At 43.6% G+C, this 19194-nt stretch overlaps 1 protein-coding gene, 1 long non-coding RNA gene and 1 pseudogene across 5 annotated transcripts in view; 2 read left to right on the top strand and 1 right to left on the bottom strand.

Moving 5' to 3' along the window:
- Kdm4c (lysine demethylase 4C) overlaps nt 1-6980 on the bottom strand; it is a 304347-nt gene extending 297367 nt beyond the window's left edge. For 3 of the 4 annotated variants that reach the window (XM_008827554.3, XM_008827555.3, XM_029560863.1), the window contains exon 1: nt 6905-6979. The gene's annotated coding sequence lies outside the window, so the exon portion shown is untranslated. Of the gene's footprint in view, nt 1-6904 lie in introns of all 4 variants that reach the window. The other variant, XM_008827556.3, reaches the window with a different exon arrangement.
- A 96-nt stretch (nt 6981-7076) lies between these two features.
- On the top strand, nt 7077-15261 carry LOC115069366. The gene is made up of 3 exons (XR_003848652.1): nt 7077-7321; nt 7664-7793; nt 13745-15261. It is a non-coding gene; the product is annotated as an uncharacterized LOC115069366 (long non-coding RNA).
- Nucleotides 15262-18327: 3066 nt separating this feature from the next.
- On the top strand, nt 18328-18942 carry LOC103729493 (annotated as a pseudogene).
- The last annotated feature ends 252 nt before the right edge of the window (nt 18943-19194 follow it).

Raw genomic sequence — 19194 nt, 5'->3', positions numbered from 1 at the left:
TACAAAACAGAAGGGGCTTGGATCTCCTATTTTTAAAGGAGGGCGGGCCATGCACAGCTTTAAAAGAAGAATTCTGTTTCTATGTGGACAAGACAGGAGCAGTCAGGGAATCCTTGACCAAGTTAAAAAAGGACCTGGAGAGGAGGTGCAAGGAGTATGAAAATAATGAAAGCTGGTTCGAGTCTTGGTTTAAGCATAGACCATGGTTTACAACCCTCCTCTCGGCCATCGCGGGGCCACTAGTCATCTTACTGTTAATAATCACAATTGGTCCATGCATAATAAATAGGTTGCTTAGGTTTGTTCGAGGACAAGACAGGGGCAGTCAGGGAATCCTTGACCAAGTTAAAAAAGGACCTGTAGAGGAGGCGCAAGGAGTATGAAAATAATGAAAGCTGGTTCGAGTTTTGGTTTAAGCATAGACCATGGCTTACAACCCTCCTCTCGGCCATCGTGGGGCCACTAGTCATCTTACTGTTAATAGTCACAATTGGTCCATGCATAATAAATAGGTTGCTTAGGTTTGTTCAGGAGAAATTTGACACTGTCCAACTCTTGGTCCTTCGCCAAAAATATCAAACTGTGGATACTGCTGAGGAGGATTCCTCAGTCTGATCAAGAAAAAGGGGGGAAAATGTAAGGGAAAAATACAGAGGAAATCAAAGATTGAAAAGAGAGAGAGAATTTAATAGTACTTAAGTTTAATTACTTCATTGCTTATAACTTCCTGGGTAAGAGCCACTCAACTCTGGTACAAGGCTAGACTGAGACATAAGGGCGCCCGGAGATAGATAACGGGATGTGGGCTGCCACCCCAGGGCATGACCCGTGATAAGTCACGTAGGCATGTGAGAGATAACAGAAATTGGTCAGAAATGCTTGTGTAAATAAGAGATTACAGAAATCAGAAGACTGACACGTACCACTCAGAGGGTGATACACATGAATTAGCTTAAATCTATAGGTTAGGTATTTTAAAGCTATTGGTTGTGTGAAAATGCGCAGGCTCTGGTACAACGGCTGTGAAAATCCTATATAAACTTTGCCTGAAGTTGCTTCAGGGTCGATTGCTCTAACCAGGCCTGCATGTCTTGGGAGGACGGTCGACCCCAGGTAGCTGGCTTAATAAAGACTTTGCTTGAATTACATTTCTGTGCTCGTACATATTGTTTTCCTGGGGAGCCCACGGAGACTCGGACCCTAACAAAAGGAGGTGCCTAGGGATGAGGAACCCCCGACCCCACCCCGGGCTACAGAGGGCAGTTCTGGCCCTGGATTTCAAGACATTAGCATCCTGATGAGGTCCTGACCTGCCAGGCTCCTTATTTCATAAATTCACAAGTACTTCCTGGTTTTTGTCATGCTCCCATAATTATTTGGGAGTTGTGCATGGTTTGGAACAATGTGAGAGGGCAAAACTGATTGAGAGGCTCACTTAAAAATTCCGTGACTGACCACATATCTGTAAACAGACAAGCCAAGAAAAGTGAAGAGAACTGGCAATCAGCAGACCAGCGAAAGCTGCAAGGTGAGCTTGGATTTTTCATGGTGTGCCTTCCTTTGGGGAACCACTCAAGAACAAACTAGAACAAATATATAGGATTAGCCTTCAGCAACAGACATCTGTTCACAAAGGACAAGAGACATGATACTTAGAGCTCTATTTGTGCTTCTCATCAGACAAGCTATGTTGTTCAAAATGCACATGTAATCCTAGCTGGCCATGGTAGCTCAAATCTGTAATCTCAGCACCCAGGAGGCAGAAGCAAGAGGGTCAGAAGTTCAAGGCCTGCCTGGGCTACATCAGATCCTACAATGATTAATTAATTAATTAAAAGCATTCTTCATAAATTACTGGGTTATATAAATACTTTCATAATATTGTAATAAGGAACACTTCAGTTTTATATATGTATGGGTTAGGTTATAAAAGGTAAAATGGATTTCATACTGTGTGCCCAGGTTTTAGTTTAATTTTTCATATACATTAAGTCTATATTCAGAGATGGTCAGGTGAAAGAACAAGGGTGTAAGATAAGAAAATAAAAATACACAGGCCTTTAGCCCCAGCATTCAGGAGGCAGAGGCTAGAGGACCTCTTCAAGGCCAGTCTGGTCTACATAGGGAGTTCCAGTACAACTAGCTGGGGTCACAGGGAGACCCTGTCTCAAAAAAAGAAGAAAAGAAAGAAAAGGAAAGGAAAGGAAAAAAAGAAAAGGAAAAGAAAAGAAAAAGAAAAAGAAAAATACTTTGCCCTTAGGGCTGAAGAGAGGCTCAGCAGTTAAGACTGCTTACTGCTCTTGCAAAGGACCCAGGTTGGGTTCCTACCACCCACCCACATAATAGGTCACAATTACCTGAAACTCCAGATACTGGGACTCCCAGGCCATTTTCTGGCCTCACATGGTTCACATACTCATGCAAGCACACTCACATAAAATAAAAAATAAATCTTTAAAAAAAATACTTGGTCCCTGTTTTTGCAGTCTTTGTAGAATTCTCAGAATTTATCAGGGAATATAAAATAACCACATAAACATAAAATTGTGCTAAGCACCATGGAAAAGTATAGGCAACTAAAAGAGATAGAGCATCTTCAGGGAAGAGAATATGTAGGTAGTAGAAACAAGGATGTGTGGAATGGAAATATGAAGCGGGAACCGTTGGCTCCTAGTCAAAAACACACAGAAGACACATCTGTGCAGTCACAGGAAAATAAACAGCCATCCAGAGAAAAAGAAAAGTAAAACTCTATCTAGATAAGACTTGGAGGGCAAAGAGGAGGAGCCAGGGACAGGTAGATAAAGTAGGAATTTTAAATGCCCCCAGAACAATGAAAGCCACAATTTGCATTTTAAAAGACCACCAGGTAGGGACTGGACTAAATGGGAGGATGCAAATGTAAAGAGAAGAGAAAGAATGGAGGTGTTGTGGACTGAAGGATACACATGGGTGGCCTACATAAATAATAAAATGAGACTTAAAAAAAAAAAAAAAAACAGAGAAGCAGAGCCAGCCAAAAGAGAAAAGATCAGAGTTCTGCTCATTATAGCCAAGAAGTAGAGGGCAAATTAAAACCTGGAAATACGTTATTTTTTTATAATATGAAATCATTAGCAAAACAGCATTAATGACACACTATTCCATACCTTAAATATCCACCCACAGTAATAAATAAATAAAAACCCAAAAGAAACTAGAACAAATTGTAAACGCTATGCACTAGGGCCAGGAACGTAGCTTTGTTGGTAGAGTGCTTACCTAGCATGGACCAAGGGCCTGGGTTCAATCCTCACACCCTGGGTGTGGTGGTGTGGGGTATGTGTCTCTAACTGCAATCCTCAAAAGGTACAGGCAGGAAAGATCCACAAGTTCAAGGTCATTCCCAGCTATATAGCAAATTCAAGGCTAGCCTGGGGTGTACATGATACCTTGTCTCAAAAAATAAAAAGAGCAGCTATGCAATAGCAACTCATAAACAGCACCTAAATTAAGCCATCATGTACCTGAAAATACAGTACAAAGTGCAATAGCATGCTTAAACATTCAAATTTCAAATAATGCTCTTTCATGAGATCCTAAGTGATCAATTACTGTGTTCATCATTCAGATATCCCATATCTACTAAGTGTTTGCCACATGGTACATAGTCCGCTATTGAAGAAATGTATGCAGAAAATATCACCCAGCAAAGTAAACTACAAATTATTCAAGAGCAATGTCAGTACTCAGAAGCATCAAATGTATTAATAACACATTCATTAGGGAAAGAGTCACTTACACACACTTTGTTCTCATATCCTAGTCTAGATGCTAGATTCTGTTCTCTGAGAATTTAATTTCAGCTGGGTGTAGTAGTGAGGCAGGGGCAGGCTGATCTCTAAATTCAAGGCCAGCCTGTTCTACACAGTGAGTTCCAGGCCATCTGGAGCTACAGGGAGACCCCGTCTCAAAAAGACAAAAAAAAAAAAAAAAAACTTAATTTCAATACCACACCCTAAAACACTCTGAAAGTCATGAAAATAAAAAAAAAAAGCTTGATATTAAGGCAATACTAAAATCTCATCTAAGTTATTAAAAATAATTTACCAAAATGAAAAGAGGAAGAATGATGACGCCCCTCCTCACCCCCACCCCCATGTCATCATCACCTGTTTGGTGGTTGTTTTGCCTACAGGGTCTGGCTACACAGCCCAGGGGCATCAAAGCAGAGAGTCTTCTGCCTGAGCCCAGTGAGGGCTGGGATTGCAGGCAGGGGCCACCATGCTCAGAGTTCCTCCATGTTCTATTGCCTTGACTTTTAACAGACATGGATTTTATCAGCTTCCTCCCCAGTTCACAAAGGTAGAAAATGATTCACAGGAGAAAATGGAGAACATGTATATGCACTAAGGAAACAAATTACCCATAGCTCCATCACCAGAAGTAAAGAACCACTCTCAGTATTTTGGTGTGGCCCTTTCTCTGGGCATTCATGGTTGGTGGGCAGGGAAGAATGGACAGTGATGGAGATTGCAGAGGCTGCACAGGGTAGAGAGTGACCCGCCTGAAGGAGAAACAACCCCAGCCAGCTGAGCTGTTTGCTTTTTGGTTTTGTTCTGTCTTGAGGCAGATCCTCAGCCTTGGCACCCAGGCAGGCCTTGAACTAGCTACATACCAGAGCCTGAACTGACCTGTGACTCCAGATCCTTCCGTTTCTACCACCCAGACCCGGAATTACAGGCCAGGCAAGTACCACCACCCTCAAGTGCAAATTCCTGGAGGGTAAAAACAAAGTATCAAGCCCATCCCAAGAGCTAGGAGAACACAAGAGTTTAATAGAAGTGACTGGTTCCTCAAGGCAAGAGGCCTGCAAAGGAGATCAACTTCTTGAAGGGATTATTCTGACTGCTTGGGTGGGATTAGGCCCAGCAAGTACCGCTATCAGAAAGGCAGTAGGTTTTCTATGTATCAGTGATTCCAACACCCAAGGATTGGGAGAGTGAATAAAAAGGGCTACAACCTTGAAGCCCTCTCATTCTACGAAAATTTGTACCTGAAGGGAATTATGAATTATGTGTGAGCTTCCTTTCCAGACCAATTACTGCTGTTTTCTCTTGGTTTATTTAACACTGGTATTTTAAATTTATATTTTTAAAACTCACAAAATTTTCGATATTGGTACAGACAAAAGTACACAGCATGTGCAAGGCCCTGTACTCTTTTCCCCAGTACGCTGCAAAAACGAAACAGCAACTTTATACAATATCTCCCAAGAAATTCGATTAAGAAATGGATTGAGGAGCACTAGACATTAATATTTAATAAGATAAATGTTTAAAGGAAGACATCTACATCTACTGGCAGTACAGAATGTACCAGTTTTATCATTTTATATCTAATAATAACAAATACACGAATATAAAGGCACAACATCAACTAACAGAAGGGAACACTCCTCTAACATAAAGTGGGACGGGGAAGTAGCTCAGTTGGTAGAGTGCTTGCCTAGCAAGCAGGAAGCAGAGACAGAAGGATCACAAATTCAGGTCCACTCCATGGAGAGCCCGAAGCTAGCCTGGGCTACAAGAGACAGTTCCAAGAGACAGTGACTAAATATGTCTGCTGATAAGATGAAGCAAGCGTCCAACTGCAAATAATCTGTGCAAACTTCTGGCAAAACTAAAATTGAAAGGCTAGCCTAAAAATCAACAACCGAGCAATGCATTCCAAAACAAGGGGGTTACCAGACCAGCAAGCTTTAGGAAAATCTAAGTTGTGATGTAGTACAGGTGAGTCAGGTGCTACATAGTAAAAATGAACTTTTTTTCTTTCTTTTCAGGACTAGAGATTGAAACTAAGTCCATCCGATGCTAACCATGAGCCCTAGCAGTGAGCCTATGTATCCCCAGCAAAGGGGGTAAAACACTTTCACAAACTGAAAAGCCAGGCAAATCTACGCGCACTGGAGAGCAGAGGCAGGTGGATCCCCACGATCTCTAGGCCTCATAAGTCTACACAGGTACACAGGGTCAGACAAGACCACATGAGACCCTGTCCCAAATACAAGCCGGGAAAAAGGCCACTAACAGCCAACCTCGACACTCCGAAATTATAATATCAATACCCGTCGCCATAGAAACAATGAAGCCACGTTTTTCTAAAAAGGCTCCAAGCACGGCGGGTGGAACAGGGCAGAGACCGGGGACCAAAGTGCCGAGCCATCAAAGCTCCACACAGATGCGCGCGGACCGCAGCAATTCTCACTCACGCTCCAGCCCTGCGGGGTGAGAAACTCCCGAGAGTCAAGTGCAAGAAACTCGGTCTTCTAGGAAGGACGAAGTAGCTGCACCGCGGAGAGGCCCAAGCTCCGGTCTAGCCCCGGCTCCAGCCTGCAGCCTCCGCATTTCCACCCCCTCCACAGCCTGGGATGGGAGCTCACAGCCCCGTGCAACCCGCACCTACTGAGCGCCCACTGTGTCCAACCTGCATCTACTGAGCGCCCACTGTGTCCAACCCGCATCTACTGAGCGCCCACTGTGTCCAACCCCCACCTATGAAGCGCCCACTGTGTCAACCCGCATCTACTGAGCGCCCACTGTGTCCAACCCGCATCTATGAAGCGCCCACTGTCTACCCCGCGTCTATGAAGCGCCCACTGTGTCCACCCCGCATCCATGAGGCGCCCACTGTCTACCCTGCATCATGGCCTCGGGGAACTGCAGCCGGAGCAAAGGACCCGGAGGCGCTGAGGGCCGAGTGCGCCACCAGGCCTCCGAGCCGGCCCTAGCCGGCTAATGAGGAAGGCAGCGGGCGCGCGGCTCGGGGCACCACAGCCCGCCCGGGAACGCCGCCCGCCTGCCCAGCACCGCCCGCACCACCCGGAGCCCGCCCGCCCGCCGCTAGCCCGACCCGGCGCGGTTACCTGCGGCCAAACGACCCGCACAGCGCCGCGGCCTCCGGAGACTCGTTCCGCTCCGGGTGACAGCTGTGAGCTGCGCACGCGCACTTGCCGCCGCGCGCTCCGGCACCGCCCTCCACACCCGGCGGCTAGGCGGAGCACCGCGGGCCACGTGACCGCCGCGGGTCACGTGAACGTCTGCGTCGGGGAGGTGGAGGCGCGGTGCTGGGCCTCGGTGGTCCTCTGTGCTCCTGGCTGCGGGGGTGATTGCGTTGTCCCGAGGGATCCCCACGTCTCAGCACCCGCGGAACCTAATCAACAGCACCCGCAGAATCTGGTTATCAGCACCCACAACCCTGGGCACCAGCACCGCGGAACCTGGGCTCCTGCATCCACGGGTCCGCACAGGGCTGCAGGTCCACGCGTACACTCCGTGCACCAGTAAGGCAGTGGATGTTGACTGGGTTCCCTGCGGGAGCAGCCGGAGAGGAAGTCCGGGCTGGGGGTCGGCATCCTGGGCCACCTCTCCCTTTCCGAGAGAGGCCTCTGAGCCTCCACCTCGGAGCAGGATCTGCAGGGAGCGCAGTGCCAAGTCTTCGCTAACCTCGGCGTGGTTAGGAAAGCGGAGCCGGAGCCCTGGCTGGGAATCCCTCAGGAGCTGTAGACCGAATGTGCAGGCATCTCTGGGACCCTGAAAAGTTAGATCTGCCTAACTCTGGCCAGATTTTTACACCAGTGAGCAAACCAGGGCCGTAATTTAACATGCTGAGTTTTGTGTTACAGTGCCATGATTTGCTGCTGGATGTGATGACACACACCCCTAATCCTGGGACTTGGGGTGTAGGCATAGAAGAATTGGAAATTCAGTTCATCGTCTGCTACGTAGCAGAGGTCAACCTGAGCTTGGAGATAGGTGAGCTCTCCAAAAAATTGATTTCCACTTTTTTTTTTTTTTTTTGGGTCTTTTTGAGACGTACTTCAACATATCCACTTAAAATATCCTTGAATTCTGGGCTGGGGAGATGGCTCAGTGGTTAAGAACACTGGCTGTTCTTGCAGAAGACCCGGCTTCGAATCTCAGCACCCAGGTGGCAGCTAACAACTGTCTGTAACTCCAGTTACAAGGGATCTGACAGCCTCTTGTGTCCTCCACGGAGCATTGCACCACATGGGTGTACTTACCTACATGCAGGTATAACATTCATACATATAAAATAAAAATTAGAAATATCTTTTAAAAATCCTCGAATTCATCTTTTTTCTTAGAGTATTATAAAGACAGACAGGGGCCTGTAGAGATGGCTCAGAGGCTAAGAGCACTGGCCACCCTTGAAGAGCCCTGCAGTTTGGTTCCCAGCACCCACATGGCAACTAATTATTCATAACTTCAGTCCCAGGGGATTTGCTACCATTTGCACACACGTGAAGCACTTACATACTTGAAGGCAAAACACCCATACACATAAAATAAAAATAAATCAGTCCCAGCAATCAGGAGATCAGGCCAGGCTGGTCTAGATAGTGCCAGGCCAGCTGGGGCTACAAGGAGACCCTGTCTCAAGAAAAACAAAAAATAAAATTTAGAAAAAGTTTTTTTTTTTTTTAACAGATGGAAGCTGGATATAGTGGCACACACCTTTAGTCCCATCACTCTGAAGGCAGAGGAAGGCAGATATCTGTGAGGCCTACCTACCTGGTTTACATAGCAAGTTACAGACCAAAAAAAAAAGAGTAATAAATAACAAATGGAATATGGTTAATTAGCCTAAAGGTAGTGCAATTGAGCCACATATTTATTTCTTTTGGTTTTGGTTTTGGTTTTTTTTTTTTTTTTTTGGTCTTTTTGAGACCGGGTCTCCCTGTAACCCCAGGTCCCAGCTTACCTGGACCTCCCTATGTAGGCCAGGGTGGCCTTGACCCCACAGAGATCCACCTGCCTCTGCCTCCCAAGTGCTGGGACTAAAGGCGTGCACTACCACACCCAACTTCGGTTAAAATAATTCAATGAATAGCTATTCTTATCTCTTTGTGAGGAAGAATAGAGATTAAGAAATATATATGTGGGGCTGGAGAGATGGCACAGCAGTTAAGAGCACTGGCTGCTCTTGCAGAGGACCTAGGTTTGATTCCCATCACCCACATGGCTGCTAACAACCATTTGTAACTCCCAGTTCCAGGGGAATATGACATCGTCTTCTGACATCCAGGGACATTGCAGGACACAGGTACACTTACATACATGTAGGCAATACCCTCGTATAAAACAAAAATAGTAAAAAATATCTTGGCTGTTCTTGCAGAAGACCCAAATTTGAATCCCAACATTCATATTGAGGCTAATAACCATCCATAACTCCAGTTCCAGGGGATTCAATGCCCTCTTCTGTCCTCAGACACTGCATGACAGGGATGCGCTTGCATACATGCATACAATACACATGTACACATAAAAAAATTAAAGCAAAAAAATTAAAAATAAAATCTTTTTTTATGTCTTTAAAAACTCAAAGATATAAAATAACGATTTTCCAGAATGTGTGCATTCTTAACATCTGCAGATAACAGAACAAAGGCAGATGCTCTTGTTTGCTGCTCTTTGTCAAGTCACCAATTTATCCTCTTCAGAAACATAGAGTATGTGTTTTTTTAAAAACCCATGGCCTTAAAATAATTGTCCCTTAGTATAAACAGAATATTCATCAATAATACAATAGGTATATTTTTCAAATTGACAAAAAAATGTATAATAACTTTATACTTCAAAAGCAAGCTGCTTTCCAAAATTAAGGCCTACGAAATGACACCCTTTGTCCAATTGCATCCTGGTTGTTTTTCAGTGTCACATTCTAACTCCCTGTCAGACACCATTCCTAAGGAAAATAAAATCTTTCCGTATACAAGGACTCAGTCTCAGGTACAGGTCAGTATGACAGCACCCACCCCATCCAACTCCATTCTTATGAGGCAACTGAGCTTTCTTAACTCAGCATCATTTAAATGTCATCCCAAAGGAAAACAAGCAAATCAACCCACTAAATTCTTCGAACTTCACGCCAGATACCTATTGTGGATCTACTAAAGCAATCTATCAAGTCAGAATTTGTGGGGAGAGTTCAAAAAGCAAAAGGTCCATTTAGTACACAGCAGCTTGTCTAAATACATACATGTACGTATGTACATTTTCAGAGTTACTCTTTAAAATTACAGTTGATATGTTCAGAAGTAATTCTATGTGGTCCAGAAATAATATTTTAAAAGGTGAACTAATGAAAATGCAGTACAAGAATAATCAAATCTTCTGAACCTTTAAAAACATACAGTCAGGTAAAGCTTAAGGTGTGTATAAAATGTATTCTGTTGGTCCAAAAACAGATACTTCCATCGTGTGTAAACACTAAAACACTGCCATCAGTAGAAAAGGACAGCAGAGATCATTGCTCAGGGGTATAACTTGTACTGGATAATCCTCTCAATCCTCTAGAACTTCACCATCTTATCAAGCAACAGTCCACTTTTCACTACCACATTTCCTGTCAAAGGAGCTGCTAGGAATAAAAGTTCACCTATAGTATGTGATCTCACACTGTCTTTCACGTTGACCCTGGGGAGTGGGGAGAGGCTGACCATCTGTGGGGTGCTATGCAGACATGACAACAGAGGAAGGATTAGGCAGGCATTGAGGGGTGTGGCATGGACTCAGTCCCTCCCAGCTGAGGGCATGGAGGGGAGGCCACCGGTGGCCACTGGGGCTTGTGCAGGGTGCAGATAGGGAAGCACCAGAAAGGCCTCAGGCTGAGCCACGAGGTCTCCCATAGACAAAGCTGCCTGACTCCAGACACTTAATCTGCCAACACTGCAAATCAGACACTAAGCAAATATAATATTCTTTAAAAGACCTAATTAAAAAATAATCTCATCTCAGGGGTAGCATTCATCAATGTTTCATTAACATCTAGAGAAATCTTCCACATTTTCCATCTGTTCATATAATTCCCACATTAAACATGGTAGAACAATGTAGTTGTTGGCATTTACTAACTCAGCCAAGTATTTCAGCAAAAGGAGATTCCTGTAAGAATTTCAGGTCTCTGACATTACTAAGGTTTTTGTTTGGTTTTATTTTGGCTTTGTTTTATTGTTTTGTTGAGACAGGTTGCAAGTAAATTAGACTAATCTCAAAGTCTCTAAACAGTCAAGGCTGGCCTTGAACACCTGATCCTCCTGCATCCACCTGAGTCCAGCTTGCTGGGATTACATGTGTGGGTCACCACACCTGGCTTGTTTTGCATTTAATTATTTCCAAATACTAAAGTACAAAGGGGTATCCTGGCTGGATCAATATTTCCATTGTTAATACTGGTAGATCTGTTTTTCATTGGCCCATGAGCTAATTCTTACTGAAGAAACACTCAGACACCATATATCACTGACACCTCACTTTTCTGGTCTTTCAAGAAAGTCACATGTGAATTAGATTTGAGTTCTTACTGGTTTATGTATTTATTTGGTTTATCTGAGACAGTCTCGTGTAGCCTAGAAGGCCTTGAACTTGCTATGTAATTAAGGATACCTTGAACCTCTCAAATATGAGAATCACAGGCTTGTACCACCATGTCCAGCTCCATGTTTGCAAATACCCTGTTCCAAAGTTTATTACTATTTATGCTGGCCACTAGAAGTGACATAATGTTGACTAGATAATACCAATATTCTTACATAGTCAAACTTAGAAATAAGTTCATGGGCATGAGTCACTTAACTACTAGTCAAGTGACCTTCACTCTAGAGAATCTATATGGAAAGGAAATAACTTGTGCTATCCTTTGTTCTAGTTATTTTTTATTTTATTTTTGTCTTTTTGAGATGGGGTCTACCTGTAGCCCCAGCTGGCCTAGAGTTCACTATGTAGACCAGGCTGGCCTCTAACTCACAAAGATCCTCCTGCCTCTGCCTCTGCCTTTCAAGTGCTGGGATTAAAGGTATCCTGGCTAGTGAAATAGGATGTTATATAACCCAGGCTGGCTTTAGATTCCTGGTGATCTCTCTCTTTTTTTAAAATTTTATTATTTTTATTTTGTGTGTGTGTGTGTGTGTGTGTGTGTGTGTGTATGTATGTTCCCTGCATGTATGTAAGTGCACCAGTGTCATGCAGTGTCTTTGGAGGACAGAAGAGGGTATCTGATTCCCAAGAAATGGGACAGTTGGTAGCTGCCATGTGGGTGCTGGGACTCGATCCCCGGTCTTCTGCAAGAACAGCCAATGTGCTTAACTGCTGAGTCACCTCTCCAGCCCCTCTAGTGTCTTGTTATGTAGCAACAGTAAATTGCTGTATTACTGGGGTTCTCAGTGTCTAGACCAGGTGTTTCCAGGTTCTTGCCCCCTTATTAAATGATTTATAATAAAGGCACACACAGGTTGCCAAGTAGTAAAAAACTTTATTCACAAGCAAAGTGAGCTGTGGGGAAGTCACAGGATCTATATTTGAATGTGGACTTTCCAACACAGTTGTAAATGGGGAGGGGGGGGCAGCACCCACTCTTCTGTAAATAAACCCCCACCCTATGCTCTGTTAGCAAGCCCAATAAAGAAAAAAAGAACAGAGCTATTGGAAACTTTCATTATTCATTATTCCACCAAAGTTGACCCCATGTTGGCAAATCCTAATCCTTTGGTCTTTGATTTCTTATTCCTATTCCCCCCCTTTAAACTTCATTTTTTTAATCCCAGCCAGCACTCAGGAGGCAGAGGCAGGCACATCTCTGTGAGCTCAAGGCCAGCCTGGTCTACATAGGGAGTTATAGGCCAGTTGGGGCTACAGGGAGACAGATAGATAGATAGATAGATAGATGATAGATAGATGGATAGATGGATAGATAGATATAGATATTAACCTGCTTCAAGTTATTTCTGGAAAAATGTGTTAAAATTGCCTCTCTTTGGAATAAAATAAATAAATTAAATAAAATAAAAAGCAAAGTGAGACAGGCATGGTGGAGCACACTTTTAGTCCCAGCACTCAGGAGGCAGAGATCTGTGAGATTGAGACCAGCCTGGTCTACAGAGTTCCAGGCTAGCTGAGGCTACAGGGAGACTCTATCTCAAAAGAAAAAAAAAAAAAAAACTGATACCACAGATGAGAATAGCTATCAAGAGTGACAGCAGGCCACTTGAGTAAGAGGTAGGCAAGGGCCCTAGGTTATTGTTATGGCTTCTTTCTATGAGGTCTAAAGGAAAAAGTTATTGTCACTAAGAGGTATAAAATAGCATGGGCATTTCTGTATTTTGACTGACAAATTTGAGTTATATAAACTTTACTCTGTATGCCTCTTCCCATAAAACATGTAATTTTAACCAGATGCATGCCCAATTATGCCTAGGCATAAGATGGTAAATAGGGGAATCTCCATAAAAGTTCACTCAGAGAACACAGTTTGCCTTATTACACACTTTGGGTAAAACTATTTCAGGTTGGAACAGCCTCTTTACCATCATACCCTACTCAGATAAAACAGAATATATTTGAATAAAAACTGTCCCAACTGACTAGGGGAGGAGAAACACCTTCCATTGTTTAAAGTGGAATATGCACGAAGCCCAATGCAGGTGGGTACATTGTTAGGAGAGGGTGTATGCATAGTACATGCAGGTGAGAGCCCTAAACTTCCAAATGCATTATTAGAAGAGGTGTTTGTGCATAACCCAAGCCAAGTAGAGTCCTCCCCTATGCCTCCCTGCCTGCCTCAGTTAGGCATGGCAGTACATGCCTGTAACTCTGTAACTTAGGAGATAAAGGCAAGACGGTCAGGAGTTGAATGCAGCCTTGTCTACATAATGAGTTTGAAGCCTGTATTGATTTCTTTTCAGTTGCTGGGATAACACCATGACCAAGGGAACTTGGAAGAGTTTATTTGGACTTGCAATTCCAGAGGGATAAGAGTCATCATGGTGGGGAGGCATGGCAGCAGAGGCGTCTGGAGCGCACACAAGTAGCAGAGAGAGCATAACTGAAAGTGGAGCAAGACTCTGAACTCTTACAACCCACGGCCAGTGATATGCTTTCTTCAGCTAGCCACAACTCCTAAAGGTTCCGTCACTCTTCCCAAACAATGCTGCCAACTGGCCAAGTGTTCAAATACTTGAGCCTATGGGGGACTGTCTCATCAAACCACCACATTCTACTCCCTGGACCCCATAGATTCATTGCTATATCATAATGCAAAATGCGTTTAGCTCAACTTTAACAGTCCCCATTGTCTTTAACAGTCTCAACACTGGTCCAAAGTCCAAAACCTTTTCTGAGACTCAAGGCACTATCATAACTATAAAATAAAAGCACCTATAAAATAAAAAGCTATTTACATACTTTGAACAAACCATAGCATAGAATATATATTCTGGTTCTAAAAGGGAGGAATGAGGGGATAATGAGAAATTTTAGGACCAAAAACCACCAGAGGAAAAAAAGCAGTTCCTATAACTCCATGTCTGATGGCTAGGATGTTAGTTCCAAAGGGCTTAGTTGTGCCCACCCTTCAAGTTCTGCTGTCTGCAGTATACAACGGCCTGTATGCAGCTGTCACTGGCAGATACCTCATGGCTCTGGCATCCCCAGCATCTTAGGGTCTCCACAGCAGCCCAGGGTTCAATTTCACACCTTCATATGATGGCCTTCAAGGTCTGTTGGCTTGTTAGGGCCTTTTTAATGTGAGAATTTCCCTGATACATCCTGCCAGGCTTCAGTGGCTCTCTGAAACCACAGAGGAACAATCAGTAACCCCCTCACTCTTGCACCTTTTATGCCTCTAAGTCCAGTGCCACTCAGAGGATACTACCAGGTTCAGCTGCCACCTTGGGATGGACCCTATTTGGTCACATTAGCCCCAGTTTTTGTTGTGGTTTTCTAGGACCAGAAAACCTCTTAGGCCTTTCACAAGTTGAAAGCTTAGCTGGGTGAAATCTTACCTTGAGGGCTTTCTTTCCATTGTTTAAGTGACGATCAAGGGGCCTCTTTTTGTATGTTTGTCAGTTTTTGTTTTTTGAGGTGGGGTATCCCTGTAGCCACAGCTGGCCTGGAAATCACTATTAAACCAGGCTGACCTTCAACTCACAGAGATCTGCCAGCCTCTTGCCACCCACATTCCCCACAGGAGGCCTCTTCTTCGTGGTGCTAATTTCATAACAATGAGAGTCTCATTTCTAACACAGCACCTTAGCTGCAACATTAAACTTTTTAGTGTGTTCATTGAACTAGAACTGACCTGGAAACCTCCTCTTGGAAGACTAGCTTTCAAAGTATCTGAAGATACTATGCAAGCTGCCAACGAGAAAAACCAATCTTTATCCAGGTGTAATGTCTACAAACCACAACAACGATTGGCCCAATAAACTCTTGCTATTGGTACAGTAGTGGCATTTTTCTCTTGGGTGGGGGTCAGCTGTCCCAATTGGACTTAAGGACTGCTCAATGGGAGGGAACTCATGTGTGTTACTATAAACATAGCCAAATACACATGGCTGGAAAAATCATAGATCCCAGAGAAAAGCATTTCTGTCACTTCCCTATATCAATGTAATGCTTTACTGTTTTCTAAATATATATTCATAAATTTACAAATAAGTGTAGCTCTTAGCACTCATCAAAGAAGCTTCTTTTTGCAATAGATGGAGACTATTACAAAGTTCAACAAATGGTCAAATGTAGAGAATAAGTGACTATGAGGTGCCCAGCCTTAAGTGACACATTTATAATGCAACCTCTACACTTAAGTCTCAGGGTACATCACAGAAGAGGGGTCAGAAAGAATGTAAGAGCCAGAGGGAGAAGATACCTGCTACTAACTAAGGCATTCTGTACATGATAAGGAAGCTTCACCAATGAAATCTCCACAGTATGATAGACTAACAAGATCTACATATTGACAAAACCAGTTGACATGTCAAGGTGGATGCAGGGAATGTCATGGGGTTCCATCTCAAGATGAAAAACTATAGGCAATCAATGGATGCTGAGGGAAGGAGAATCAGTTTTCTCCAGAGACTAGTTCCCTGAGAGATTATCTAAAACTAAATGGGCAGGCCCAAACATAGGTACACACCAGCACCACTAAATATATATGTGTATGTGAGTGTACAAATAAAGAAGAGAAGAAATTGAGAGGGAGTTGGGGGGACACGGGAGGAGTTGATGGGGACTGGGAGGGATGGAAACAATGCAAATACAATACTCACATGAAGTTCTCAAAAATTAGTTCCTGGTGCCAGCATCTTTCCTGGGTAAGTCCTGTGGCACCTACTGAACCTTGACTCCTCCAGCCTCATTCACTCTGCCAGATCCCCCACCCCATCTCTTCTTCTAGCCTGGGTACTAGCCTATTTCTTGTCTCAGCACACCAGACCCCTGTACTGGCTGGCCTCTTGGCCACAATCCCCACTACTTCCTCATCCTTCACATCCAGACCAACCCAATTCCTCCCTGTAGTCCCCAGGGGTCCTCAAGGCCTCTTCCTGTCCCCACCAACCTTTTCATCCCTGGGTGGCATAGCCACCAGCTTCCTGGGGCCAGCAACTTTCCTGGGCCCTGCTCCCAGGCCAGCCCAACCCCCAAATTCCTGAGGCCAGCATCTTTCCTGGAGGGACCCAGACCTTAAGAGAAAGCCTGAGAGCATCTGATGCTTATCCGACTTGGGCCTCCGTGGGAACTCCTGAGTAGTAAGATGAAAGCAATTTGGCCACTCCAATATAAAATCAAAAGAGAGAACCTGAAGCCTAGACCAACCAGCTTTTCATGACCAACAAGTAAACTACAAAGGCACATAAAACTTGCAAAAAGAAGCAGATCTAAACTCAACAAAGAAAGGCTTGAGTTTCACACAAGACTCAAAAACTACAAAAGAAATCCACATGTCAAAGTCACAGAGAAAAAATAATAACATGAAAAGCCAAAATAAAATATCCCCACCAAGTACCAGCAGTCCTCTAGAGGAGTACAGTGAGAATCCCCTAGAGATAACACAGGACATGGAACTCAAAAGAACAATTATAAATATGATAAAAGAATTCAGTGAATTTAAATAGCACACAAAGAAATCAAAGAACTGAAAGAAGATAGGGACAAACTTCTGAATTCATTCAGAAAAGAGAAATATTGAAAAATGCTCAGGCTGAAATGAAGAAGGAAGTGAAACACTCAGTAAATCAATTAGAAATGACAGGAGAAAGCCTCACCAATAAGATGAATGAAATGGAAAGCAGAATATCAAGACTAGACGCTAAAGTGAACAAATTAGACCACTCAAGCAAACATTATGAAAAATTTAAGAAAACACAAGAATGGAGGGGCTGGAGAGATGGCTAAGCGGTTAAGAACACAGTTGTTCTTGCAGAAGACCTGGGTTAGGTCTTCTAACAATAAAGATATTCAATAAATCCTAATTCAATAAAGATAGTAATAGGACCATCACCAGGAAGGAACTTGGAACTGGTGATAGAAGGTAAAGGTGATAGAAGATAGTCCCCAGGTACAACTTTTAATACAGAGAAAGGGAAAGCACATAATTCAGTACAGAGATGGGAATCTTAAAAATAGTCCAATGAGCTGGGCATGGTGGTGCAAGCCTTTAGTCCTGGCACTCAGGAGGCAGAGACAAGCAGATCTCTTTGAGGCCAGCTGGGGCTACAGGGAGACCCTGTCTCAAAAAGACCGAAAAGTAAAAAATAAAAAAATAGTCCAATGAAAAAGGCCATGATAGTGTTCTCTCAGCTGCGTAAATTTGAAAAGACTTTTAAACAAGCACTCGAGTCGTCACAGCCTGTCTCATGAGGTTATAGGTTATGAGAGAAAAATAGGATCAATCAGAGTGCTGTGGAAGTTCCCAAATTGAGTAATGTAACCAATCACCCATCCTTGAGACAAAGGATAAATCAGTCCCCGGAGGATCGGCTTTAGGAGCCATTAGAAACACTTTGAGCCGGAACAAGAAAACAGTAGAGGAACAAGTGAAGTATTTGATTTCACTGGGCCCAAAGTGGGTGTGTTTACAGGAGCACTGAAAAAGGCTGACTCAAAACGGACCTCAGGAACAATACGGGGTTGTGGCTTTTCTGGACCCCGTGGCACGATGTAATCTTTATGAAGTAGGAGAAGCTCTGGCAAATCTACATGACATAGGCTGATGTGTAAATTGGGTTTGTAAAGTACAAAAGCTGTCCAGAGGAGATGAAAGGATGGTAGGGGTGCTGGGAGTTTCCTGTCCATGGAGCTCCTTACAGTCTGGTGGTGGCCCAGGTGGCCCAGGGTGGTGACTGAGGTTCAGGGAACAGCACAGCCAGCCCAGTGCACAGCACACCCAGCCCTTTAGCAGCAGCAGCAGCAGCACCCTGCCAGTCACAGCCCCTCTACTGGTTCAGTCACGCTTGCCTGTTCCCCTCTTTCTCCATTCATTCACGCCATGGCTGATTCTCTGACTGAAGAACAGATTGTTGAATTCAAGGAAGATTTCTCCCTATTCAATAAAGATAGTAATGGGACCATCACCAGGAAGGAACTTGGAACTGTCATGAGGTCACTAGGTCAAAAGCCAACAGAAGCATAATTGATGATCAATGAAGTGGATGCTGATGGAAATGACAGCACTGACTTCCCAGAATTCTTTTTTTTTTTTTTTTTTTTTTTTATTGAGACAGAGACTCCCTGTAGCCCCAGCTGACCTGGAACTCACTATGTAGACCAGGCTGGCCTTGAACTCACAGTGATCAACCTGCCTCTGCCTCCTGAGTGCTGGGATCAAAGGCATGCACCACCACACCTGGCTAGACTTCCCAGAATTCTTGATTCTAAAGGCTAGAAAAATGAAAGATACAGGTACAAAGAAGAAATTCATGAGCAGTCTAAGTCTCTGACAGGGCTGGAAGTGGTTACATTAGTGCAACAGAGCTCTGGCAAGTCATGACAACCTTAAGGAACAAATTAACTGATGAAGTAGATGAAATGATTGGAGAAGGTATTGATGGAGACAGGACAAGTCAATTATGAAGAATTCATACAGATGGTGACTGAAAAATAAAGATCTACTTTCCACTCCATTTGTCCCTCTAGAAGAATCAAATTAATCAAATTGAATCATTTACTTACCTCTTGCAAATAAATAAATAAATAAATAAATAAATAAATAAATAAATAAAGTATTCATTCTGTTTCTATATAGAAAAACTGAATATCAAAAAGTACCTTCCATTCACACATAAAATCTTCATGTTTGGGTTGGTGGTTCTGTCTCCTAAGGATCAAGCTCCACATCAGGTTTTACAATATAAAT

Source organism: Nannospalax galili, unplaced genomic scaffold (genome assembly GCF_000622305.1).
Source record: "Nannospalax galili isolate Female #2095 unplaced genomic scaffold, S.galili_v1.0 scaffold132, whole genome shotgun sequence".
Taxonomy (NCBI): Eukaryota; Metazoa; Chordata; class Mammalia; order Rodentia; family Spalacidae; genus Nannospalax; species Nannospalax galili.
The sequence above is the reverse complement of the archived record's forward strand: the minus strand, read 5'-3'. Positions and strand labels throughout refer to the sequence as shown.